A 25582-nucleotide genomic window follows, 5' to 3' on the forward strand; every position below is an offset into this window, starting at 1 on the left:
CATTCTAGGGGAAACATGGCTAGGCTGTATTATGACGTGTGATCACCCAACCTACCAAGCCCTAGGTAAGTCAATGGCATAATGGGTGAGGCCTGGGATCTTCTGGAGGAGGACCTTCTTCAAATTCCACCTCCACTTGATGGACGTTTGCAAGCTGCACCATCTGTGTTTGTTTTCTCATTTGATGGGAATGATCCACGTAGTTGTAGGCCGTATAATGAAGTCCTACCAACAAACCTACCGAGCCCTAGATGGTGACCAAAACAGCTTTGCCGAAACCCAGGATCGAACTAGGGTCCTTTAGATCTTCAGTCTAACGCTCTCCCAGCTGAGCTATTTCGGCACGTTTTGCAATGGAAAGTGCTCAAAAATTGCATTGTAATGACCAGTCAGGTCTACAGCTGGCCACACTGCACTACAGCTGACCTTCTGAGACAGTGAATCAATGTGAAGTGAACTTTTAAGCTTTGGATTAAAAAGTGAACTGTGATGAACTTTGCTCTCTTAAATGTTGTCCCACCCAAAGTAAGATAGAAAAAAAGTGAAAGTGTAACGTGTCGAGCAACCCAAGGCGGATTTGGTAATTGGTGAGATTGGCATGTCTTGGACACCGGGTTTCGCAAAGGAGCTGAGCTGAGAACCAACTGGCGGTGAGTTGGACCGAGGGGCAGGGAAAGATTCTTTACAGAGCTTGTACGCTGGGATTATCTGAAAGAGGCCTCTGTCCCTGAGATCGACAAATCCCACATCGTCATCCCGCCTGCAGTCTATGGACTTTGCTACAGATGACAATGAGGTCACAGAACTATCAAGAACAACTGAGCTTGTTAGGTAAAGCCATGGAAGGGCAAGGATCCAAAGGAGACACCTGGACAGGGACTTGAACCCTGGACCCTCAGATTAAAAGTCTGATGCTCTTCCATCTGAGCTACCCAGGCAACAAGAGTCACGTGTTTGTCCTCTGGGCCACATATTGTCTTTCTTTTCTGTAAAAACGTGATCTCTTATCCTCTCATTTTACTGTAGGTACTGGTGAGGATTTGCAGTTAGATATTATTAAATCGTCATTTCAGACAAGAGCCAAGGGAAGGATTTCATTCTAGGGGAAACATGGCTAGGCTGTATTATGACGTGTGATCACCCAACCTACCAAGCCCTAGGTAAGTCAATGGCCTAATGGGTGAGGCCTGGGAGCTTCTGGAGGAGGACCTTCTTCAAATTCCACCTCCACTTGATGGACGTTTGCAAGCTGCACCATCTGTGTTTGTTTTCTCATTTGATGGGAATGATCCACGTAGTTGTAGGCCGTATAATGAAGTCCTACCAACAAACCTACCGAGCCCTAGATGGTGACCAAAACAGCTTTGCCGAAACCCAGGATCGAACTAGGGTCCTTTAGATCTTCAGTCTAACGCTCTCCCAGCTGAGTTATTTCGGCACGTTTTGCAATGGAAAGTGCTCAAAAATTGCATTCTAATGACCAGTCAGGTCTACAGCTGGCCACACTGCACTACAGCTGACCTTCTGAGACAGTGAATCAATGTGAAGTGAACTTTTAAGCTTTGGATTAAAAAGTGAACTGTGATGAACTTTGCTCTCTTAAATGTTGTCCCACCCAAAGTAAGATAGAAAAAAAGTGAAAGTGTAACGTGTCGAGCAACCCAAGGCGGATTTGGTAATTGGTGAGATTGGCATGTCTTGGACACCGGGTTTCGCAAAGGAGCTGAGCTGAGAACCAACTGGCGGTGAGTTGGACCGAGGGGCAGGGAAAGATTCTTTACAGAGCTTGTACGCTGGGATTATCTGAAAGAGGCCTCTGTCCCTGAGATCGACAAATCCCACATCGTCACCCCGCCTGCAGTCTATGGACTTTGCTACAGATGACAATGAGGTCACAGAACTATCAAGAAGAACTGAGCTTGTTAGGTAAAGCCATGGAAGGGCAAGGATCTAAAGGAGACACCTGGACAGGGACTTGAACCCTGGACCCTCAGATTAAAAGTCTGATGCTCTTCCATCTGAGCTACCCAGGCAACAAGAGTCACCTGTTTGTCCTCTGGGCCACATATTGTCTTTCTTTTCTGTAAAAACGTGATCTCTTATCCTCTCATTTTACTGTAGGTACTGGTGAGGATTTGCAGTTAGATATTATTAAATCGTCATTTCAGACAAGAGCCAAGGGAAGGATTTCATTCTAGGGGAAACATGGCTAGGCTGTATTATGACGTGTGATCACCCAACCTACCAAGCCCTAGGTAAGTCAATGGCATAATGGGTGAGGCCTGGGAGCTTCTGGAGGAGGACCTTCTTCAAATTCCACCTCCACTTGATGGACGTTTGCAAGCTGCACCATCTGTGTTTGTTTTCTCATTTGATGGGAATGATCCACGTAGTTGTAGGCCGTATAATGAAGTCCTACCAACAAACCTACCGAGCCCTAGATGGTGACCAAAATAGCTTTGCCGAAACCCAGGATCGAACTAGGGTCCTTTAGATCTTCAGTCTAACGCTCTCCCAGCTGAGCTATTTCGGCACATTTTGCAATGGAAAGTGCTCAAAAATTGCATTCTAATGACCAGTCAGGTCTACAGCTGGCCACACTGCACTACAGCTGACCTTCTGAGACAGTGAATCAATGTGAAGTGAACTTTTAAGCTTTGGATTAAAAAGTGAACTGTGATGAACTTTGCTCTCTTAAATGTTGTCCCACCCAAAGTAAGATAGAAAAAAAGTGAAAGTGTAACGTGTCGAGCAACCCAAGGCGGATTTGGTAATTGGTGAGATTGGCATGTCTTGGACACCGGGTTTCGCAAAGGAGCTGAGCTGAGAACCAACTGGCGGTGAGTTGGACCGAGGGGCAGGGAAAGATTCTTTACAGAGCTTGTACGCTGGGATTATCTGAAAGAGGCCTCTGTCCCTGAGATCGACAAATCCCACATCGTCATCCCGCCTGCAGTCTATGGACTTTGCTACAGATGACAATGAGGTCACAGAACTATCAAGAAGAACTGAGCTTGTTAGGTAAAGCCATGGAAGGGCAAGGATCTAAAGGAGACACCTGGACAGGGACTTGAACCCTGGACCCTCAGATTAAAAGTCTGATGCTCTTCCATCTGAGCTACCCAGGCAACAAGAGTCACCTGTTTGTCCTCTGGGCCACATATTGTCTTTCTTTTCTGTAAAAACGTGATCTCTTATCCTCTCATTTTACTGTAGGTACTGGTGAGGATTTGCAGTTAGATATTATTAAATCGTCATTTCAGACAAGAGCCAAGGGAAGGATTTCATTCTAGGGGAAACATGGCTAGGCTGTATTATGACGTGTGATCACCCAACCTACCAAGCCCTAGGTAAGTCAATGGCATAATGGGTGAGGCCTGGGAGCTTCTGGAGGAGGACCTTCTTCAAATTCCACCTCCACTTGATGGACGTTTGCAAGCTGCACCATCTGTGTTTGTTTTCTCATTTGATGGGAATGATCCACGTAGTTGTAGGCGGTATAATGAAGTCCTACCAACAAACCTACCGAGCCCTAGATGGTGACCAAAATAGCTTTGCCGAAACCCAGGATCGAACTAGGGTCCTTTAGATCTTCAGTCTAACGCTCTCCCAGCTGAGCTATTTCGGCACATTTTGCAACGGAAAGTGCTCAAAAATTGCATTGTAATGACCAGCCAGGTCTACAGCTGGCCACACTGCACTACAGCTGACCTTCTGAGACAGTGAATCAATGTGAAGTGAACTTTTAAGCTTTGGATTAAAAAGTGAACTGTGATGAACTTTGCTCTCTTAAATGTTGTCCCACCCAAAGTAAGATAGAAAAAAAGTGAAAGTGTAACGTGTCGAGGAACCCAAGGCGGATTTGGTAATTGGTGAGATTGGCATGTCTTGGACACCGGGTTTCGCAAAGGAGCTGAGCTGAGAACCAACTGGCGGTGAGTTGGACCGAGGGGCAGGGAAAGATTCTTTACAGAGCTTGTACGCTGGGATTATCTGAAAGAGGCCTCTGTCCCTGAGATCGACAAATCCCACATCGTCATCCCGCCTGCAGTCTATGGACTTTGCTACAGATGACAATGAGGTCACAGAACTATCAAGAACAACTGAGCTTGTTAGGTAAAGCCATGGAAGGGCAAGGATCCAAAGGAGACACCTGGACAGGGACTTGAACCCTGGACCCTCAGATTAAAAGTCTGATGCTCTTCCATCTGAGCTACCCAGGCAACAAGAGTCACGTGTTTGTCCTCTGGGCCACATATTGTCTTTCTTTTCTGTAAAAACGTGATCTCTTATCCTCTCATTTTACTGTAGGTACTGGTGAGGATTTGCAGTTAGATATTATTAAATCGTCATTTCAGACAAGAGCCAAGGGAAGGATTTCATTCTAGGGGAAACATGGCTAGGCTGTATTATGACGTGTGATCACCCAACCTACCAAGCCCTAGGTAAGTCAATGGCATAATGGGTGAGGCCTGGGAGCTTCTGGAGGAGGACCTTCTTCAAATTCCACCTCCACTTGATGGACGTTTGCAAGCTGCACCATCTGTGTTTGTTTTCTCATTTGATGGGAATGATCCACGTAGTTGTAGGCCGTATAATGAAGTCCTACCAACAAACCTACCGAGCCCTAGATGGTGACCAAAATAGCTTTGCCGAAACCCAGGATCGAACTAGGGTCCTTTAGATCTTCAGTCTAACGCTCTCCCAGCTGAGCTATTTCGGCACGTTTTGCAATGGAAAGTGCTCAAAAATTGCATTGTAATGACCAGTCAGGTCTACAGCTGGCCACACTGCACTACAGCTGACCTTCTGAGACAGTGAATCAATGTGAAGTGAACTTTTAAGCTTTGGATTAAAAAGTGAACTGTGATGAACTTTGCTCTCTTAAATGTTGTCCCACCCAAAGTAAGATAGAAAAAAAGTGAAAGTGTAACGTGTCGAGCAACCCAAGGCGGATTTGGTAATTGGTGAGATTGGCATGTCTTGGACACCGGGTTTCGCAAAGGAGCTGAGCTGAGAACCAACTGGCGGTGAGTTGGACCGAGGGGCAGGGAAAGATTCTTTACAGAGCTTGTACGCTGGGATTATCTGAAAGAGGCCTCTGTCCCTGAGATCGACAAATCCCACATCGTCATCCCGCCTGCAGTCTATGGACTTTGCTACAGATGACAATGAGGTCACAGAACTATCAAGAACAACTGAGCTTGTTAGGTAAAGCCATGGAAGGGCAAGGATCCAAAGGAGACACCTGGACAGGGACTTGAACCCTGGACCCTCAGATTAAAAGTCTGATGCTCTTCCATCTGAGCTACCCAGGCAACAAGAGTCACGTGTTTGTCCTCTGGGCCACATATTGTCTTTCTTTTCTGTAAAAACGTGATCTCTTATCCTCTCATTTTACTGTAGGTACTGGTGAGGATTTGCAGTTAGATATTATTAAATCGTCATTTCAGACAAGAGCCAAGGGAAGGATTTCATTCTAGGGGAAACATGGCTAGGCTGTATTATGACGTGTGATCACCCAACCTACCAAGCCCTAGGTAAGTCAATGGCCTAATGGGTGAGGCCTGGGAGCTTCTGGAGGAGGACCTTCTTCAAATTCCACCTCCACTTGATGGACGTTTGCAAGCTGCACCATCTGTGTTTGTTTTCTCATTTGATGGGAATGATCCACGTAGTTGTAGGCCGTATAATGAAGTCCTACCAACAAACCTACCGAGCCCTAGATGGTGACCAAAATAGCTTTGCCGAAACCCAGGATCGAACTAGGGTCCTTTAGATCTTCAGTCTAACGCTCTCCCAGCTGAGCTATTTCGGCACATTTTGCAATGGAAAGTGCTCAAAAATTGCATTCTAATGACCAGTCAGGTCTACAGCTGGCCACACTGCACTACAGCTGACCTTCTGAGACAGTGAATCAATGTGAAGTGAACTTTTAAGCTTTGGATTAAAAAGTGAACTGTGATGAACTTTGCTCTCTTAAATGTTGTCCCACCCAAAGTAAGATAGAAAAAAAGTGAAAGTGTAACGTGTCGAGCAACCCAAGGCGGATTTGGTAATTGGTGAGATTGGCATGTCTTGGACACCGGGTTTCGCAAAGGAGCTGAGCTGAGAACCAACTGGCGGTGAGTTGGACCGAGGGGCAGGGAAAGATTCTTTACAGAGCTTGTACGCTGGGATTATCTGAAAGAGGCCTCTGTCCCTGAGATCGACAAATCCCACATCGTCACCCCGGCTGCAGTCTATGGACTTTGCTACAGATGACAATGAGGTCACAGAACTATCAAGAACAACTGAGCTTGTTAGGTAAAGCCATGGAAGGGCAAGGATCTAAAGGAGACACCTGGACAGGGACTTGAACCCTGGACCCTCAGATTAAAAGTCTGATGCTCTTCCATCTGAGCTACCCAGGCAACAAGAGTCACCTGTTTGTCCTCTGGGCCACATATTGTCTTTCTTTTCTGTAAAAACGTGATCTCTTATCCTCTCATTTTACTGTAGGTACTGGTGAGGATTTGCAGTTAGATATTATTAAATCGTCATTTCAGACAAGAGCCAAGGGAAGGATTTCATTCTAGGGGAAACATGGCTAGGCTGTATTATGACGTGTGATCACCCAACCTACCAAGCCCTAGGTAAGTCAATGGCATAATGGGTGAGGCCTGGGAGCTTCTGGAGGAGGACCTTCTTCAAATTCCACCTCCACTTGATGGACGTTTGCAAGCTGCACCATCTGTGTTTGTTTTCTCATTTGATGGGAATGATCCACGTAGTTGTAGGCCGTATAATGAAGTCCTACCAACAAACCTACCGAGCCCTAGATGGTGACCAAAATAGCTTTGCCGAAACCCAGGATCGAACTAGGGTCCTTTAGATCTTCAGTCTAACGCTCTCCCAGCTGAGCTATTTCGGCACATTTTGCAATGGAAAGTGCTCAAAAATTGCATTGTAATGACCAGCCAGGTCTACAGCTGGCCACACTGCACTACAGCTGACCTTCTGAGACAGTGAATCAATGTGAAGTGAACTTTTAAGCTTTGGATTAAAAAGTGAACTGTGATGAACTTTGCTCTCTTAAATGTTGTCCCACCCAAAGTAAGATAGAAAAAAAGTGAAAGTGTAACGTGTCGAGCAACCCAAGGCGGATTTGGTAATTGGTGAGATTGGCATGTCTTGGACACCGGGTTTCGCAAAGGAGCTGAGCTGAGAACCAACTGGCGGTGAGTTGGACCGAGGGGCAGGGAAAGATTCTTTACAGAGCTTGTACGCTGGGATTATCTGAAAGAGGCCTCTGTCCCTGAGATCGACAAATCCCACATCGTCATCCCGCCTGCAGTCTATGGACTTTGCTACAGATGACAATGAGGTCACAGAACTATCAAGAACAACTGAGCTTGTTAGGTAAAGCCATGGAAGGGCAAGGATCCAAAGGAGACACCTGGACAGGGACTTGAACCCTGGACCCTCAGATTAAAAGTCTGATGCTCTTCCATCTGAGCTACCCAGGCAACAAGAGTCACGTGTTTGTCCTCTGGGCCACATATTGTCTTTCTTTTCTGTAAAAACGTGATCTCTTATCCTCTCATTTTACTGTAGGTACTGGTGAGGATTTGCAGTTAGATATTATTAAATCGTCATTTCAGACAAGAGCCAAGGGAAGGATTTCATTCTAGGGGAAACATGGCTAGGCTGTATTATGACGTGTGATCACCCAACCTACCAAGCCCTAGGTAAGTCAATGGCATAATGGGTGAGGCCTGGGAGCTTCTGGAGGAGGACCTTCTTCAAATTCCACCTCCACTTGATGGACGTTTGCAAGCTGCACCATCTGTGTTTGTTTTCTCATTTGATGGGAATGATCCACGTAGTTGTAGGCCGTATAATGAAGTCCTACCAACAAACCTACCGAGCCCTAGATGGTGACCAAAATAGCTTTGCCGAAACCCAGGATCGAACTAGGGTCCTTTAGATCTTCAGTCTAACGCTCTCCCAGCTGAGCTATTTCGGCACATTTTGCAATGGAAAGTGCTCAAAAATTGCATTCTAATGACCAGTCAGGTCTACAGCTGGCCACACTGCACTACAGCTGACCTTCTGAGACAGTGAATCAATGTGAAGTGAACTTTTAAGCTTTGGATTAAAAAGTGAACTGTGATGAACTTTGCTCTCTTAAATGTTGTCCCACCCAAAGTAAGATAGAAAAAAAGTGAAAGTGTAACGTGTCGAGCAACCCAAGGCGGATTTGGTAATTGGTGAGATTGGCATGTCTTGGACACCGGGTTTCGCAAAGGAGCTGAGCTGAGAACCAACTGGCGGTGAGTTGGACCGAGGGGCAGGGAAAGATTCTTTACAGAGCTTGTACGCTGGGATTATCTGAAAGAGGCCTCTGTCCCTGAGATCGACAAATCCCACATCGTCACCCCGGCTGCAGTCTATGGACTTTGCTACAGATGACAATGAGGTCACAGAACTATCAAGAACAACTGAGCTTGTTAGGTAAAGCCATGGAAGGGCAAGGATCTAAAGGAGACACCTGGACAGGGACTTGAACCCTGGACCCTCAGATTAAAAGTCTGATGCTCTTCCATCTGAGCTACCCAGGCAACAAGAGTCACCTGTTTGTCCTCTGGGCCACATATTGTCTTTCTTTTCTGTAAAAACGTGATCTCTTATCCTCTCATTTTACTGTAGGTACTGGTGAGGATTTGCAGTTAGATATTATTAAATCGTCATTTCAGACAAGAGCCAAGGGAAGGATTTCATTCTAGGGGAAACATGGCTAGGCTGTATTATGACGTGTGATCTCCCAACCTACCAAGCCCTAGGTAAGTCAATGGCATAATGGGTGAGGCCTGGGAGCTTCTGGAGGAGGACCTTCTTCAAATTCCACCTCCACTTGATGGACGTTTGCAAGCTGCACCATCTGTGTTTGTTTTCTCATTTGATGGGAATGATCCACGTAGTTGTAGGCCGTATAATGAAGTCCTACCAACAAACCTACCGAGCCCTAGATGGTGACCAAAATAGCTTTGCCGAAACCCAGGATCGAACTAGGGTCCTTTAGATCTTCAGTCTAACGCTCTCCCAGCTGAGCTATTTCGGCACATTTTGCAACGGAAAGTGCTCAAAAATTGCATTGTAATGACCAGCCAGGTCTACAGCTGGCCACACTGCACTACAGCTGACCTTCTGAGACAGTGAATCAATGTGAAGTGAACTTTTAAGCTTTGGATTAAAAAGTGAACTGTGATGAACTTTGCTCTCTTAAATGTTGTCCCACCCAAAGTAAGATAGAAAAAAAGTGAAAGTGTAACGTGTCGAGGAACCCAAGGCGGATTTGGTAATTGGTGAGATTGGCATGTCTTGGACACCGGGTTTCGCAAAGGAGCTGAGCTGAGAACCAACTGGCGGTGAGTTGGACCGAGGGGCAGGGAAAGATTCTTTACAGAGCTTGTACGCTGGGATTATCTGAAAGAGGCCTCTGTCCCTGAGATCGACAAATCCCACATCGTCATCCCGCCTGCAGTCTATGGACTTTGCTACAGATGACAATGAGGTCACAGAACTATCAAGAAGAACTGAGCTTGTTAGGTAAAGCCATGGAAGGGCAAGGATCCAAAGGAGACACCTGGACAGGGACTTGAACCCTGGACCCTCAGATTAAAAGTCTGATGCTCTTCCATCTGAGCTACCCAGGCAACAAGAGTCACGTGTTTGTCCTCTGGGCCACATATTGTCTTTCTTTTCTGTAAAAACGTGATCTCTTATCCTCTCATTTTACTGTAGGTACTGGTGAGGATTTGCAGTTAGATATTATTAAATCGTCATTTCAGACAAGAGCCAAGGGAAGGATTTCATTCTAGGGGAAACATGGCTAGGCTGTATTATGACGTGTGATCACCCAACCTACCAAGCCCTAGGTAAGTCAATGGCCTAATGGGTGAGGCCTGGGAGCTTCTGGAGGAGGACCTTCTTCAAATTCCACCTCCACTTGATGGACGTTTGCAAGCTGCACCATCTGTGTTTGTTTTCTCATTTGATGGGAATGATCCACGTAGTTGTAGGCCGTATAATGAAGTCCTACCAACAAACCTACCGAGCCCTAGATGGTGACCAAAATAGCTTTGCCGAAACCCAGGATCGAACTAGGGTCCTTTAGATCTTCAGTCTAACGCTCTCCCAGCTGAGCTATTTCGGCACGTTTTGCAATGGAAAGTGCTCAAAAATTGCATTGTAATGACCAGTCAGGTCTACAGCTGGCCACACTGCACTACAGCTGACCTTCTGAGACAGTGAATCAATGTGAAGTGAACTTTTAAGCTTTGGATTAAAAAGTGAACTGTGATGAACTTTGCTCTCTTAAATGTTGTCCCACCCAAAGTAAGATAGAAAAAAAGTGAAAGTGTAACGTGTCGAGCAACCCAAGGCGGATTTGGTAATTGGTGAGATTGGCATGTCTTGGACACCGGGTTTCGCAAAGGAGCTGAGCTGAGAACCAACTGGCGGTGAGTTGGACCGAGGGGCAGGGAAAGATTCTTTACAGAGCTTGTACGCTGGGATTATCTGAAAGAGGCCTCTGTCCCTGAGATCGACAAATCCCACATCGTCACCCCGGCTGCAGTCTATGGACTTTGCTACAGATGACAATGAGGTCACAGAACTATCAAGAACAACTGAGCTTGTTAGGTAAAGCCATGGAAGGGCAAGGATCTAAAGGAGACACCTGGACAGGGACTTGAACCCTGGACCCTCAGATTAAAAGTCTGATGCTCTTCCATCTGAGCTACCCAGGCAACAAGAGTCACGTGTTTGTCCTCTGGGCCACATATTGTCTTTCTTTTCTGTAAAAACGTGATCTCTTATCCTCTCATTTTACTGTAGGTACTGGTGAGGATTTGCAGTTAGATATTATTAAATCGTCATTTCAGACAAGAGCCAAGGGAAGGATTTCATTCTAGGGGAAACATGGCTAGGCTGTATTATGACGTGTGATCACCCAACCTACCAAGCCCTAGGTAAGTCAATGGCCTAATGGGTGAGGCCTGGGAGCTTCTGGAGGAGGACCTTCTTCAAATTCCACCTCCACTTGATGGACGTTTGCAAGCTGCACCATCTGTGTTTGTTTTCTCATTTGATGGGAATGATCCACGTAGTTGTAGGCCGTATAATGAAGTCCTACCAACAAACCTACCGAGCCCTAGATGGTGACCAAAATAGCTTTGCCGAAACCCAGGATCGAACTAGGGTCCTTTAGATCTTCAGTCTAACGCTCTCCCAGCTGAGCTATTTCGGCACATTTTGCAATGGAAAGTGCTCAAAAATTGCATTGTAATGACCAGTCAGGTCTACAGCTGGCCACACTGCACTACAGCTGACCTTCTGAGACAGTGAATCAATGTGAAGTGAACTTTTAAGCTTTGGATTAAAAAGTGAACTGTGATGAACTTTGCTCTCTTAAATGTTGTCCCACCCAAAGTAAGATAGAAAAAAAGTGAAAGTGTAACGTGTCGAGCAACCCAAGGCGGATTTGGTAATTGGTGAGATTGGCATGTCTTGGACACCGGGTTTCGCAAAGGAGCTGAGCTGAGAACCAACTGGCGGTGAGTTGGACCGAGGGGCAGGGAAAGATTCTTTACAGAGCTTGTACGCTGGGATTATCTGAAAGAGGCCTCTGTCCCTGAGATCGACAAATCCCACATCGTCACCCCGGCTGCAGTCTATGGACTTTGCTACAGATGACAATGAGGTCACAGAACTATCAAGAACAACTGAGCTTGTTAGGTAAAGCCATGGAAGGGCAAGGATCTAAAGGAGACACCTGGACAGGGACTTGAACCCTGGACCCTCAGATTAAAAGTCTGATGCTCTTCCATCTGAGCTACCCAGGCAACAAGAGTCACCTGTTTGTCCTCTGGGCCACATATTGTCTTTCTTTTCTGTAAAAACGTGATCTCTTATCCTCTCATTTTACTGTAGGTACTGGTGAGGATTTGCAGTTAGATATTATTAAATCGTCATTTCAGACAAGAGCCAAGGGAAGGATTTCATTCTAGGGGAAACATGGCTAGGCTGTATTATGACGTGTGATCACCCAACCTACCAAGCCCTAGGTAAGTCAATGGCATAATGGGTGAGGCCTGGGAGCTTCTGGAGGAGGACCTTCTTCAAATTCCACCTCCACTTGATGGACGTTTGCAAGCTGCACCATCTGTGTTTGTTTTCTCATTTGATGGGAATGATCCACGTAGTTGTAGGCCGTATAATGAAGTCCTACCAACAAACCTACCGAGCCCTAGATGGTGACCAAAATAGCTTTGCCGAAACCCAGGATCGAACTAGGGTCCTTTAGATCTTCAGTCTAACGCTCTCCCAGCTGAGCTATTTCGGCACATTTTGCAACGGAAAGTGCTCAAAAATTGCATTGTAATGACCAGCCAGGTCTACAGCTGGCCACACTGCACTACAGCTGACCTTCTGAGACAGTGAATCAATGTGAAGTGAACTTTTAAGCTTTGGATTAAAAAGTGAACTGTGATGAACTTTGCTCTCTTAAATGTTGTCCCACCCAAAGTAAGATAGAAAAAAAGTGAAAGTGTAACGTGTCGAGGAACCCAAGGCGGATTTGGTAATTGGTGAGATTGGCATGTCTTGGACACCGGGTTTCGCAAAGGAGCTGAGCTGAGAACCAACTGGCGGTGAGTTGGACCGAGGGGCAGGGAAAGATTCTTTACAGAGCTTGTACGCTGGGATTATCTGAAAGAGGCCTCTGTCCCTGAGATCGACAAATCCCACATCGTCATCCCGCCTGCAGTCTATGGACTTTGCTACAGATGACAATGAGGTCACAGAACTATCAAGAAGAACTGAGCTTGTTAGGTAAAGCCATGGAAGGGCAAGGATCCAAAGGAGACACCTGGACAGGGACTTGAACCCTGGACCCTCAGATTAAAAGTCTGATGCTCTTCCATCTGAGCTACCCAGGCAACAAGAGTCACGTGTTTGTCCTCTGGGCCACATATTGTCTTTCTTTTCTGTAAAAACGTGATCTCTTATCCTCTCATTTTACTGTAGGTACTGGTGAGGATTTGCAGTTAGATATTATTAAATCGTCATTTCAGACAAGAGCCAAGGGAAGGATTTCATTCTAGGGGAAACATGGCTAGGCTGTATTATGACGTGTGATCACCCAACCTACCAAGCCCTAGGTAAGTCAATGGCATAATGGGTGAGGCCTGGGAGCTTCTGGAGGAGGACCTTCTTCAAATTCCACCTCCACTTGATGGACGTTTGCAAGCTGCACCATCTGTGTTTGTTTTCTCATTTGATGGGAATGATCCACGTAGTTGTAGGCCGTATAATGAAGTCCTACCAACAAACCTACCGAGCCCTAGATGGTGACCAAAATAGCTTTGCCGAAACCCAGGATCGAACTAGGGTCCTTTAGATCTTCAGTCTAACGCTCTCCCAGCTGCGCTATTTCGGCACATTTTGCAATGGAAAGTGCTCAAAAATTGCATTCTAATGACCAGTCAGGTCTACAGCTGGCCACACTGCACTACAGCTGACCTTCTGAGACAGTGAATCAATGTGAAGTGAACTTTTAAGCTTTGGATTAAAAAGTGAACTGTGATGAACTTTGCTCTCTTAAATGTTGTCCCACCCAAAGTAAGATAGAAAAAAAGTGAAAGTGTAACGTGTCGAGCAACCCAAGGCGGATTTGGTAATTGGTGAGATTGGCATGTCTTGGACACCGGGTTTCGCAAAGGAGCTGAGCTGAGAACCAACTGGCGGTGAGTTGGACCGAGGGGCAGGGAAAGATTCTTTACAGAGCTTGTACGCTGGGATTATCTGAAAGAGGCCTCTGTCCCTGAGATCGACAAATCCCACATCGTCACCCCGGCTGCAGTCTATGGACTTTGCTACAGATGACAATGAGGTCACAGAACTATCAAGAACAACTGAGCTTGTTAGGTAAAGCCATGGAAGGGCAAGGATCTAAAGGAGACACCTGGACAGGGACTTGAACCCTGGACCCTCAGATTAAAAGTCTGATGCTCTTCCATCTGAGCTACCCAGGCAACAAGAGTCACCTGTTTGTCCTCTGGGCCACATATTGTCTTTCTTTTCTGTAAAAACGTGATCTCTTATCCTCTCATTTTACTGTAGGTACTGGTGAGGATTTGCAGTTAGATATTATTAAATCGTCATTTCAGACAAGAGCCAAGGGAAGGATTTCATTCTAGGGGAAACATGGCTAGGCTGTATTATGACGTGTGATCACCCAACCTACCAAGCCCTAGGTAAGTCAATGGCATAATGGGTGAGGCCTGGGAGCTTCTGGAGGAGGACCTTCTTCAAATTCCACCTCCACTTGATGGACGTTTGCAAGCTGCACCATCTGTGTTTGTTTTCTCATTTGATGGGAATGATCCACGTAGTTGTAGGCCGTATAATGAAGTCCTACCAACAAACCTACCGAGCCCTAGATGGTGACCAAAATAGCTTTGCCGAAACCCAGGATCGAACTAGGGTCCTTTAGATCTTCAGTCTAACGCTCTCCCAGCTGAGCTATTTCGGCACATTTTGCAACGGAAAGTGCTCAAAAATTGCATTGTAATGACCAGCCAGGTCTACAGCTGGCCACACTGCACTACAGCTGACCTTCTGAGACAGTGAATCAATGTGAAGTGAACTTTTAAGCTTTGGATTAAAAAGTGAACTGTGATGAACTTTGCTCTCTTAAATGTTGTCCCACCCAAAGTAAGATAGAAAAAAAGTGAAAGTGTAACGTGTCGAGGAACCCAAGGCGGATTTGGTAATTGGTGAGATTGGCATGTCTTGGACACCGGGTTTCGCAAAGGAGCTGAGCTGAGAACCAACTGGCGGTGAGTTGGACCGAGGGGCAGGGAAAGATTCTTTACAGAGCTTGTACGCTGGGATTATCTGAAAGAGGCCTCTGTCCCTGAGATCGACAAATCCCACATCGTCATCCCGCCTGCAGTCTATGGACTTTGCTACAGATGACAATGAGGTCACAGAACTATCAAGAAGAACTGAGCTTGTTAGGTAAAGCCATGGAAGGGCAAGGATCCAAAGGAGACACCTGGACAGGGACTTGAACCCTGGACCCTCAGATTAAAAGTCTGATGCTCTTCCATCTGAGCTACCCAGGCAACAAGAGTCACGTGTTTGTCCTCTGGGCCACATATTGTCTTTCTTTTCTGTAAAAACGTGATCTCTTATCCTCTCATTTTACTGTAGGTACTGGTGAGGATTTGCAGTTAGATATTATTAAATCGTCATTTCAGACAAGAGCCAAGGGAAGGATTTCATTCTAGGGGAAACATGGCTAGGCTGTATTATGACGTGTGATCACCCAACCTACCAAGCCCTAGGTAAGTCAATGGCCTAATGGGTGAGGCCTGGGAGCTTCTGGAGGAGGACCTTCTTCAAATTCCACCTCCACTTGATGGACGTTTGCAAGCTGCACCATCTGTGTTTGTTTTCTCATTTGATGGGAATGATCCACGTAGTTGTAGGCCGTATAATGAAGTCCTACCAACAAACCTACCGAGCCCTAGATGGTGACCAAAATAGCTTTGCCGAAACCCAGGATCGAACTAGGGTCCTTTAGATCTTCAGTCTAACGCTCTCCCAGCTGAGCTATTTCGGCACGTTTTGCAATGGAAAGTGCTCAAAAATTGCATTGTAATGACCAGTCAGGTCTACAGCTGGCCACACTGCACTACAGCTGACCTTCTGAGACAGTGAATCAATGTGAAGTGAACTTTTAAGCTTTGGATTAAAAAGTGAACTGTGATGAACTTTGCTCTCTTAAATGTTGTCCCACCCAAAGTAAGATAGAAAAAAAGTGAAAGTGTAACGTGTCGAGCAACCCAAGGCGGATTTGGTAATTGGTGAGATTGGCATGTCTTGGACACCGGGTTTCGCAAAGGAGCTGAGCTGAGAACCAACTGGCGGTGAGTTGGACCGAGGGGCAGGGAAAGATTCTTTACAGAGCTTGTACGCTGGGATTATCTGAAAGAGGCCTCTGTCCCTGAGATCGACAAATCCCACATCGTCATCCCGCCTGCAGTCTATGGACTTTGCTACAGATGACAATGAGGTCACAGAACTATCAAGAAGAACTGAGCTTGTTAGGTAAAGCCATGGAAGGGCAAGGATCCAAAGGAGACACCTGGACAGGGACTTGAACCCTGGACCCTCAGATTAAAAGTCTGATGCTCTTCCATCTGAGCTACCCAGGCAACAAGAGTCACGTGTTTGTCCTCTGGGCCACATATTGTCTTTCTTTTCTGTAAAAACGTGATCTCTTATCCTCTCATTTTACTGTAGGTACTGGTGAGGATTTGCAGTTAGATATTATTAAATCGTCATTTCAGACAAGAGCCAAGGGAAGGATTTCATTCTAGGGGAAACATGGCTAGGCTGTATTATGACGTGTGATCACCCAACCTACCAAGCCCTAGGTAAGTCAATGGCCTAATGGGTGAGGCCTGGGAGCTTCTGGAGGAGGACCTTCTTCAAATTCCACCTCCACTTGATGGACGTTTGCAAGCTGCACCATCTGTGTTTGTTTTCTCATTTGATGGGAATGATCCACGTAGTTGTAGGCCGTATAATGAAGTCCTACCAACAAACCTACCGAGCCCTAGATGGTGACCAAAATAGCTTTGCCGAAACCCAGGATCGAACTAGGGTCCTTTAGATCTTCAGTCTAACGCTCTCCCAGCTGAGCTATTTCGGCACATTTTGCAATGGAAAGTGCTCAAAAATTGCATTGTAATGACCAGTCAGGTCTACAGCTGGCCACACTGCACTACAGCTGACCTTCTGAGACAGTGAATCAATGTGAAGTGAACTTTTAAGCTTTGGATTAAAAAGTGAACTGTGATGAACTTTGCTCTCTTAAATGTTGTCCCACCCAAAGTAAGATAGAAAAAAAGTGAAAGTGTAACGTGTCGAGCAACCCAAGGCGGATTTGGTAATTGGTGAGATTGGCATGTCTTGGACACCGGGTTTCGCAAAGGAGCTGAGCTGAGAACCAACTGGCGGTGAGTTGGACCGAGGGGCAGGGAAAGATTCTTTACAGAGCTTGTACGCTGGGATTATCTGAAAGAGGCCTCTGTCCCTGAGATCGACAAATCCCACATCGTCACCCCGGCTGCAGTCTATGGACTTTGCTACAGATGACAATGAGGTCACAGAACTATCAAGAACAACTGAGCTTGTTAGGTAAAGCCATGGAAGGGCAAGGATCTAAAGGAGACACCTGGACAGGGACTTGAACCCTGGACCCTCAGATTAAAAGTCTGATGCTCTTCCATCTGAGCTACCCAGGCAACAAGAGTCACCTGTTTGTCCTCTGGGCCACATATTGTCTTTCTTTTCTGTAAAAACGTGATCTCTTATCCTCTCATTTTACTGTAGGTACTGGTGAGGATTTGCAGTTAGATATTATTAAATCGTCATTTCAGACAAGAGCCAAGGGAAGGATTTCATTCTAGGGGAAACATGGCTAGGCTGTATTATGACGTGTGATCACCCAACCTACCAAGCCCTAGGTAAGTCAATGGCATAATGGGTGAGGCCTGGGAGCTTCTGGAGGAGGACCTTCTTCAAATTCCACCTCCACTTGATGGACGTTTGCAAGCTGCACCATCTGTGTTTGTTTTCTCATTTGATGGGAATGATCCACGTAGTTGTAGGCCGTATAATGAAGTCCTACCAACAAACCTACCGAGCCCTAGATGGTGACCAAAATAGCTTTGCCGAAACCCAGGATCGAACTAGGGTCCTTTAGATCTTCAGTCTAACGCTCTCCCAGCTGAGCTATTTCGGCACATTTTGCAACGGAAAGTGCTCAAAAATTGCATTGTAATGACCAGCCAGGTCTACAGCTGGCCACACTGCACTACAGCTGACCTTCTGAGACAGTGAATCAATGTGAAGTGAACTTTTAAGCTTTGGATTAAAAAGTGAACTGTGATGAACTTTGCTCTCTTAAATGTTGTCCCACCCAAAGTAAGATAGAAAAAAAGTGAAAGTGTAACGTGTCGAGGAACCCAAGGCGGATTTGGTAATTGGTGAGATTGGCATGTCTTGGACACCGGGTTTCGCAAAGGAGCTGAGCTGAGAACCAACTGGCGGTGAGTTGGACCGAGGGGCAGGGAAAGATTCTTTACAGAGCTTGTACGCTGGGATTATCTGAAAGAGGCCTCTGTCCCTGAGATCGACAAATCCCACATCGTCATCCCGCCTGCAGTCTATGGACTTTGCTACAGATGACAATGAGGTCACAGAACTATCAAGAAGAACTGAGCTTGTTAGGTAAAGCCATGGAAGGGCAAGGATCCAAAGGAGACACCTGGACAGGGACTTGAACCCTGGACCCTCAGATTAAAAGTCTGATGCTCTTCCATCTGAGCTACCCAGGCAACAAGAGTCACGTGTTTGTCCTCTGGGCCACATATTGTCTTTCTTTTCTGTAAAAACGTGATCTCTTATCCTCTCATTTTACTGTAGGTACTGGTGAGGATTTGCAGTTAGATATTATTAAATCGTCATTTCAGACAAGAGCCAAGGGAAGGATTTCATTCTAGGGGAAACATGGCTAGGCTGTATTATGACGTGTGATCACCCAACCTACCAAGCCCTAGGTAAGTCAATGGCCTAATGGGTGAGGCCTGGGAGCTTCTGGAGGAGGACCTTCTTCAAATTCCACCTCCACTTGATGGACGTTTGCAAGCTGCACCATCTGTGTTTGTTTTCTCATTTGATGGGAATGATCCACGTAGTTGTAGGCCGTATAATGAAGTCCTACCAACAAACCTACCGAGCCCTAGATGGTGACCAAAATAGCTTTGCCGAAACCCAGGATCGAACTAGGGTCCTTTAGATCTTCAGTCTAACGCTCTCCCAGCTGAGCTATTTCGGCACGTTTTGCAATGGAAAGTGCTCAAAAATTGCATTGTAATGACCAGTCAGGTCTACAGCTGGCCACACTGCACTACAGCTGACCTTCTGAGACAGTGAATCAATGTGAAGTGAACTTTTAAGCTTTGGATTAAAAAGTGAACTGTGATGAACTTTGCTCTCTTAAATGTTGTCCCACCCAAAGTAAGATAGAAAAAAAGTGAAAGTGTAACGTGTCGAGCAACCCAAGGCGGATTTGGTAATTGGTGAGATTGGCATGTCTTGGACACCGGGTTTCGCAAAGGAGCTGAGCTGAGAACCAACTGGCGGTGAGTTGGACCGAGGGGCAGGGAAAGATTCTTTACAGAGCTTGTACGCTGGGATTATCTGAAAGAGGCCTCTGTCCCTGAGATCGACAAATCCCACATCGTCATCCCGCCTGCAGTCTATGGACTTTGCTACAGATGACAATGAGGTCACAGAACTATCAAGAACAACTGAGCTTGTTAGGTAAAGCCATGGAAGGGCAAGGATCCAAAGGAGACACCTGGACAGGGACTTGAACCCTGGACCCTCAGATTAAAAGTCTGATGCTCTTCCATCTGAGCTACCCAGGCAACAAGAGTCACGTGTTTGTCCTCTGGGCCACATATTGTCTTTCTTTTCTGTAAAAACGTGATCTCTTATCCTCTCATTTTACTGTAGGTACTGGTGAGGATTTGCAGTTAGATATTATTAAATCGTCATTTCAGACAAGAGCCAAGGGAAGGATTTCATTCTAGGGGAAACATGGCTAGGCTGTATTATGACGTGTGATCACCCAACCTACCAAGCCCTAGGTAAGTCAATGGCCTAATGGGTGAGGCCTGGGAGCTTCTGGAGGAGGACCTTCTTCAAATTCCACCTCCACTTGATGGACGTTTGCAAGCTGCACCATCTGTGTTTGTTTTCTCATTTGATGGGAATGATCCACGTAGTTGTAGGCCGTATAATGAAGTCCTACCAACAAACCTACCGAGCCCTAGATGGTGACCAAAATAGCTTTGCCGAAACCCAGGATCGAACTAGGGTCCTTTAGATCTTCAGTCTAACGCTCTCCCAGCTGAGCTATTTCGGCACATTTTGCAATGGAAAGTGCTCAAAAATTGCATTCTAATGACCAGTCAGGTCTACAGCTGGCCACACTGCACTACAGCTGACCTTCTGAGACAGTGAATCAATGTGAAGTGAACTTTTAAGCTTTGGATTAAAAAGTGAACTGTGATGAACTTTGCTCTCTTAAATGTTGTCCCACCCAAAGTAAGATAGAAAAAAAGTGAAAGTGTAACGTGTCGAGCAACCCAAGGCGGATTTGGTAATTGGTGAGATTGGCATGTCTTGGACACCGGGTTTCGCAAAGGAGCTGAGCTGAGAACCAACTGGCGGTGAGTTGGACCGAGGGGCAGGGAAAGATTCTTTACAGAGCTTGTACGCTGGGATTATCTGAAAGAGGCCTCTGTCCCTGAGATCGACAAATCCCACATCGTCACCCCGGCTGCAGTCTATGGACTTTGCTACAGATGACAATGAGGTCACAGAACTATCAAGAACAACTGAGCTTGTTAGGTAAAGCCATGGAAGGGCAAGGATCTAAAGGAGACACCTGGACAGGGACTTGAACCCTGGACCCTCAGATTAAAAGTCTGATGCTCTTCCATCTGAGCTACCCAGGCAACAAGAGTCACCTGTTTGTCCTCTGGGCCACATATTGTCTTTCTTTTCTGTAAAAACGTGATCTCTTATCCTCTCATTTTACTGTAGGTACTGGTGAGGATTTGCAGTTAGATATTATTAAATCGTCATTTCAGACAAGAGCCAAGGGAAGGATTTCATTCTAGGGGAAACATGGCTAGGCTGTATTATGACGTGTGATCACCCAACCTACCAAGCCCTAGGTAAGTCAATGGCATAATGGGTGAGGCCTGGGAGCTTCTGGAGGAGGACCTTCTTCAAATTCCACCTCCACTTGATGGACGTTTGCAAGCTGCACCATCTGTGTTTGTTTTCTCATTTGATGGGAATGATCCACGTAGTTGTAAGCCGTATAATGAAGTCCTACCAACAAACCTACCGAGCCCTAGATGGTGACCAAAATAGCTTTGCCGAAACCCAGGATCGAACTAGGGTCCTTTAGATCTTCAGTCTAACGCTCTCCCAGCTGAGCTATTTCGGCACATTTTGCAACGGAAAGTGCTCAAAAATTGCATTGTAATGACCAGCCAGGTCTACAGCTGGCCACACTGCACTACAGCTGACCTTCTGAGACAGTGAATCAATGTGAAGTGAACTTTTAAGCTTTGGATTAAAAAGTGAACTGTGATGAACTTTGCTCTCTTAAATGTTGTCCCACCCAAAGTAAGATAGAAAAAAAGTGAAAGTGTAACGTGTCGAGGAACCCAAGGCGGATTTGGTAATTGGTGAGATTGGCATGTCTTGGACACCGGGTTTCGCAAAGGAGCTGAGCTGAGAACCAACTGGCGGTGAGTTGGACCGAGGGGCAGGGAAAGATTCTTTACAGAGCTTGTACGCTGGGATTATCTGAAAGAGGCCTCTGTCCCTGAGATCGACAAATCCCACATCGTCATCCCGCCTGCAGTCTATGGACTTTGCTACAGATGACAATGAGGTCACAGAACTATCAAGAAGAACTGAGCTTGTTAGGTAAAGCCATGGAAGGGCAAGGATCCAAAGGAGACACCTGGACAGGGACTTGAACCCTGGACCCTCAGATTAAAAGTCTGATGCTCTTCCATCTGAGCTACCCAGGCAACAAGAGTCACGTGTTTGTCCTCTGGGCCACATATTGTCTTTCTTTTCTGTAAAAACGTGATCTCTTATCCTCTCATTTTACTGTAGGTACTGGTGAGGATTTGCAGTTAGATATTATTAAATCGTCATTTCAGACAAGAGCCAAGGGAAGGATTTCATTCTAGGGGAAACATGGCTAGGCTGTATTATGACGTGTGATCACCCAACCTACCAAGCCCTAGGTAAGTCAATGGCATAATGGGTGAGGCCTGGGAGCTTCTGGAGGAGGACCTTCTTCAAATTCCACCTCCACTTGATGGACGTTTGCAAGCTGCACCATCTGTGTTTGTTTTCTCATTTGATGGGAATGATCCACGTAGTTGTAGGCCGTATAATGAAGTCCTACCAACAAACCTACCGAGCCCTAGATGGTGACCAAAATAGCTTTGCCGAAACCCAGGATCGAACTAGGGTCCTTTAGATCTTCAGTCTAACGCTCTCCCAGCTGAGCTATTTCGGCACGTTTTGCAATGGAAAGTGCTCAAAAATTGCATTGTAATGACCAGTCAGGTCTACAGCTGGCCACACTGCACTACAGCTGACCTTCTGAGACAGTGAATCAATGTGAAGTGAACTTTTAAGCTTTGGATTAAAAAGTGAACTGTGATGAACTTTGCTCTCTTAAATGTTGTCCCACCCAAAGTAAGATAGAAAAAAAGTGAAAGTGTAACGTGTCGAGCAACCCAAGGCGGATTTGGTAATTGGTGAGATTGGCATGTCTTGGACACCGGGTTTCGCAAAGGAGCTGAGCTGAGAACCAACTGGCGGTGAGTTGGACCGAGGGGCAGGGAAAGATTCTTTACAGAGCTTGTACGCTGGGATTATCTGAAAGAGGCCTCTGTCCCTGAGATCGACAAATCCCACATCGTCATCCCGCCTGCAGTCTATGGACTTTGCTACAGATGACAATGAGGTCACAGAACTATCAAGAAGAACTGAGCTTGTTAGGTAAAGCCATGGAAGGGCAAGGATCCAAAGGAGACACCTGGACAGGGACTTGAACCCTGGACCCTCAGATTAAAAGTCTGATGCTCTTCCATCTGAGCTACCCAGGCAACAAGAGTCACGTGTTTGTCCTCTGGGCCACATATTGTCTTTCTTTTCTGTAAAAACGTGATCTCTTATCCTCTCATTTTACTGTAGGTACTGGTGAGGATTTGCAGTTAGATATTATTAAATCGTCATTTCAGACAAGAGCCAAGGGAAGGATTTCATTCTAGGGGAAACATGGCTAGGCTGTATTATGACGTGTGATCACCCAACCTACCAAGCCCTAGGTAAGTCAATGGCATAATGGGTGAGGCCTGGGATCTTCTGGAGGAGGACCTTCTTCAAATTCCACCTCCACTTGATGGACGTTTGCAAGCTGCACCATCTGTGTTTGTTTTCTCATTTGATGGGAATGATCCACGTAGTTGTAGGCCGTATAATGAAGTCCTACCAACAAACCTACCGAGCCCTAGATGGTGACCAAAACAGCTTTGCCGAAACCCAGGATCGAACTAGGGTCCTTTAGATCTTCAGTCTAACGCTCTCCCAGCTGAGCTATTTCGGCACGTTTTGCAATGGAAAGTGCTCAAAAATTGCATTCTAATGACCAGTCAGGTCTACAGCTGGCCACACTGCACTACAGCTGACCTTCTGAGACAGTGAATCAATGTGAAGTGAACTTTTAAGCTTTGGATTAAAAAGTGAACTGTGATGAACTTTGCTCTCTTAAATGTTGTCCCACCCAAAGTAAGATAGAAAAAAAGTGAAAGTGTAACGTGTCGAGCAACCCAAGGCGGATTTGGTAATTGGTGAGATTGGCATGTCTTGGACACCGGGTTTCGCAAAGGAGCTGAGCTGAGAACCAACTGGCGGTGAGTTGGACCGAGGGGCAGGGAAAGATTCTTTACAGAGCTTGTACGCTGGGATTATCTGAAAGAGGCCTCTGTCCCTGAGATCGACAAATCCCACATCGTCATCCCGCCTGCAGTCTATGGACTTTGCTACAGATGACAATGAGGTCACAGAACTATCAAGAACAACTGAGCTTGTTAGGTAAAGCCATGGAAGGGCAAGGATCCAAAGGAGACACCTGGACAGGGACTTGAACCCTGGACCCTCAGATTAAAAGTCTGATGCTCTTCCATCTGAGCTACCCAGGCAACAAGAGTCACGTGTTTGTCCTCTGGGCCACATATTGTCTTTCTTTTCTGTAAAAACGTGATCTCTTATCCTCTCATTTTACTGTAGGTACTGGTGAGGATTTGCAGTTAGATATTATTAAATCGTCATTTCAGACAAGAGCCAAGGGAAGGATTTCATTCTAGGGGAAACATGGCTAGGCTGTATTATGACGCGTGATCACCCAACCTACCAAGCCCTAGGTAAGTCAATGGTATAATGGGTGAGGCTTGGGAACTTCTGGAGGAGGACCTTCTTCAAATTCCACCTCCACTTGATGGACGTTTGCAAGCTGCACCATCTGTGTTTGTTTTCTCATTTGATGGGAATGATCCACGTAGTTGTAGGCCGTATAATGAAGTCCTACCAACAAACCTACCGAGCCCTAGATGGTGACCAAAATAGCTTTGCCGAAACCCAGGATCGAACTAGGGTCCTTTAGATCTTCAGTCTAACGCTCTCCCAGCTGAGTTATTTCGGCACATTTTGTAATGGAAAGTGCTCAAAAATTGCATTGTAATGACCAGTCAGGTCTACAGCTGGCCACACTGCACTACAGCTGACCTTCTGAGACAGTGAATCAATGTGAAGTGAACTTTTAAGCTTTGGATTAAAAAGTGAACTGTGATGAACTTTGCTCTCTTAAATGTTGTCCCACCCAAAGTAAGATAAAATCAAAATCAAATCAAATCACTTTTATTGTCACATCACATGTGCAGGTACACTGGTACAGTACATGTGAGTGAAATTCTTGTGTGCGAGCTTCACAAGCAACAGAGTTGTGCAAAATACAATAACGTAAAACAAGCAAAATATAAAAATGGCTAATCTAAAAAGTAATAAATATATGTACAATATGTAAAGGTATATACATTACTGAATGTGTGTACTAAATATGTTTTTCTACGTGTGTGTGTTTGAGTGTGTATATAGTATGTATATACATGTTTTACAAATGAAATAAAGTAAACAATAAAATAAGATATATAAAATATACAGAGGTTGGTATGTGCAAAACAGTGGTATTTATATACAGTATGGAGTGCATAATGTTGAAGTTCCAGTAGTGAGGGTGAGGTGTCTATGACGTGTTCAGCAGTCTGATGGCCTGATGGAAAAAGCTGTCTCTCAGTCTGCTGGTACGGGACCGGATGCTGCAGAACCTCCTTCCTGATGGAAGTAGTCTGAACAGTTTATGGCTGGGGTGACTGGAGTCCTTGATGATCCTCTCCGCTTTCCTCAGGCACCGCTTCCTGTAGATGTCTTGGAGGGAGGGAAGCTCACCTCCAATTATCCGTTCAGAGCACCGCACTACTCTCTGGAGAGCTTTGCGGTTGTGAGCGGTGCTGTTGCCGTACCAGGTGGTGATGCATCCAGTGAGGATGCTCTCAATGGCACAGCGATAGAAGGTCCTGAGGATGCGGGGGCTCATGCCGAATCTCTTCAGTCTCCTGAGAAAGAAGAGGCGCTGCTGCGCCTTCTTCACTGTTTTGTTTATGTGTACTGACCACGTAAGATCCTCAGCCAGATGTACACCAAGGAAGCGGAAGCTGCTCACTCTCTCCACAGCAGCGCCGTTGATGGTGATGGGGGTGTGTACTCCTCTGCACCTCCGGAAGTCCACTATCAA

At 45.9% G+C, this 25582-nt stretch overlaps 14 non-coding genes across 14 annotated transcripts; all 14 read right to left on the reverse strand.

Moving 5' to 3' along the window:
• Positions 1–270: 270 nt before the first annotated feature.
• On the reverse strand, positions 271–343 carry trnaf-gaa (transfer RNA phenylalanine (anticodon GAA)). Its single transcript has one exon. It is a non-coding gene; the product is annotated as a tRNA-Phe (tRNA).
• Positions 344–2460: 2117 nt separating this feature from the next.
• trnaf-gaa (transfer RNA phenylalanine (anticodon GAA)) lies at positions 2461–2533 on the reverse strand. Its single transcript has one exon. It is a non-coding gene; the product is annotated as a tRNA-Phe (tRNA).
• A 1022-nt stretch (positions 2534–3555) lies between these two features.
• Positions 3556–3628, reverse strand: trnaf-gaa (transfer RNA phenylalanine (anticodon GAA)). The gene has a single exon. It is a non-coding gene; the product is annotated as a tRNA-Phe (tRNA).
• Positions 3629–4650: 1022 nt separating this feature from the next.
• Positions 4651–4723, reverse strand: trnaf-gaa (transfer RNA phenylalanine (anticodon GAA)). The gene has a single exon. It is a non-coding gene; the product is annotated as a tRNA-Phe (tRNA).
• A 1022-nt stretch (positions 4724–5745) lies between these two features.
• Positions 5746–5818, reverse strand: trnaf-gaa (transfer RNA phenylalanine (anticodon GAA)). The gene has a single exon. It is a non-coding gene; the product is annotated as a tRNA-Phe (tRNA).
• Positions 5819–6840: 1022 nt separating this feature from the next.
• Positions 6841–6913, reverse strand: trnaf-gaa (transfer RNA phenylalanine (anticodon GAA)). The gene has a single exon. It is a non-coding gene; the product is annotated as a tRNA-Phe (tRNA).
• Positions 6914–7935: 1022 nt separating this feature from the next.
• trnaf-gaa (transfer RNA phenylalanine (anticodon GAA)) lies at positions 7936–8008 on the reverse strand. The gene has a single exon. It is a non-coding gene; the product is annotated as a tRNA-Phe (tRNA).
• Positions 8009–9030: 1022 nt separating this feature from the next.
• trnaf-gaa (transfer RNA phenylalanine (anticodon GAA)) lies at positions 9031–9103 on the reverse strand. Its single transcript has one exon. It is a non-coding gene; the product is annotated as a tRNA-Phe (tRNA).
• A 1022-nt stretch (positions 9104–10125) lies between these two features.
• On the reverse strand, positions 10126–10198 carry trnaf-gaa (transfer RNA phenylalanine (anticodon GAA)). The gene has a single exon. It is a non-coding gene; the product is annotated as a tRNA-Phe (tRNA).
• A 1022-nt stretch (positions 10199–11220) lies between these two features.
• On the reverse strand, positions 11221–11293 carry trnaf-gaa (transfer RNA phenylalanine (anticodon GAA)). The gene has a single exon. It is a non-coding gene; the product is annotated as a tRNA-Phe (tRNA).
• Positions 11294–12315: 1022 nt separating this feature from the next.
• trnaf-gaa (transfer RNA phenylalanine (anticodon GAA)) lies at positions 12316–12388 on the reverse strand. Its single transcript has one exon. It is a non-coding gene; the product is annotated as a tRNA-Phe (tRNA).
• Positions 12389–14505: 2117 nt separating this feature from the next.
• On the reverse strand, positions 14506–14578 carry trnaf-gaa (transfer RNA phenylalanine (anticodon GAA)). The gene has a single exon. It is a non-coding gene; the product is annotated as a tRNA-Phe (tRNA).
• A 1022-nt stretch (positions 14579–15600) lies between these two features.
• trnaf-gaa (transfer RNA phenylalanine (anticodon GAA)) lies at positions 15601–15673 on the reverse strand. The gene has a single exon. It is a non-coding gene; the product is annotated as a tRNA-Phe (tRNA).
• A 1022-nt stretch (positions 15674–16695) lies between these two features.
• On the reverse strand, positions 16696–16768 carry trnaf-gaa (transfer RNA phenylalanine (anticodon GAA)). The gene has a single exon. It is a non-coding gene; the product is annotated as a tRNA-Phe (tRNA).
• Positions 16769–25582: the final 8814 nt, after the last annotated feature.

This window comes from Pelmatolapia mariae, linkage group LG5 (genome assembly GCF_036321145.2).
Source record: "Pelmatolapia mariae isolate MD_Pm_ZW linkage group LG5, Pm_UMD_F_2, whole genome shotgun sequence".
NCBI classification, from domain to species: Eukaryota; Metazoa; Chordata; class Actinopteri; order Cichliformes; family Cichlidae; genus Pelmatolapia; species Pelmatolapia mariae.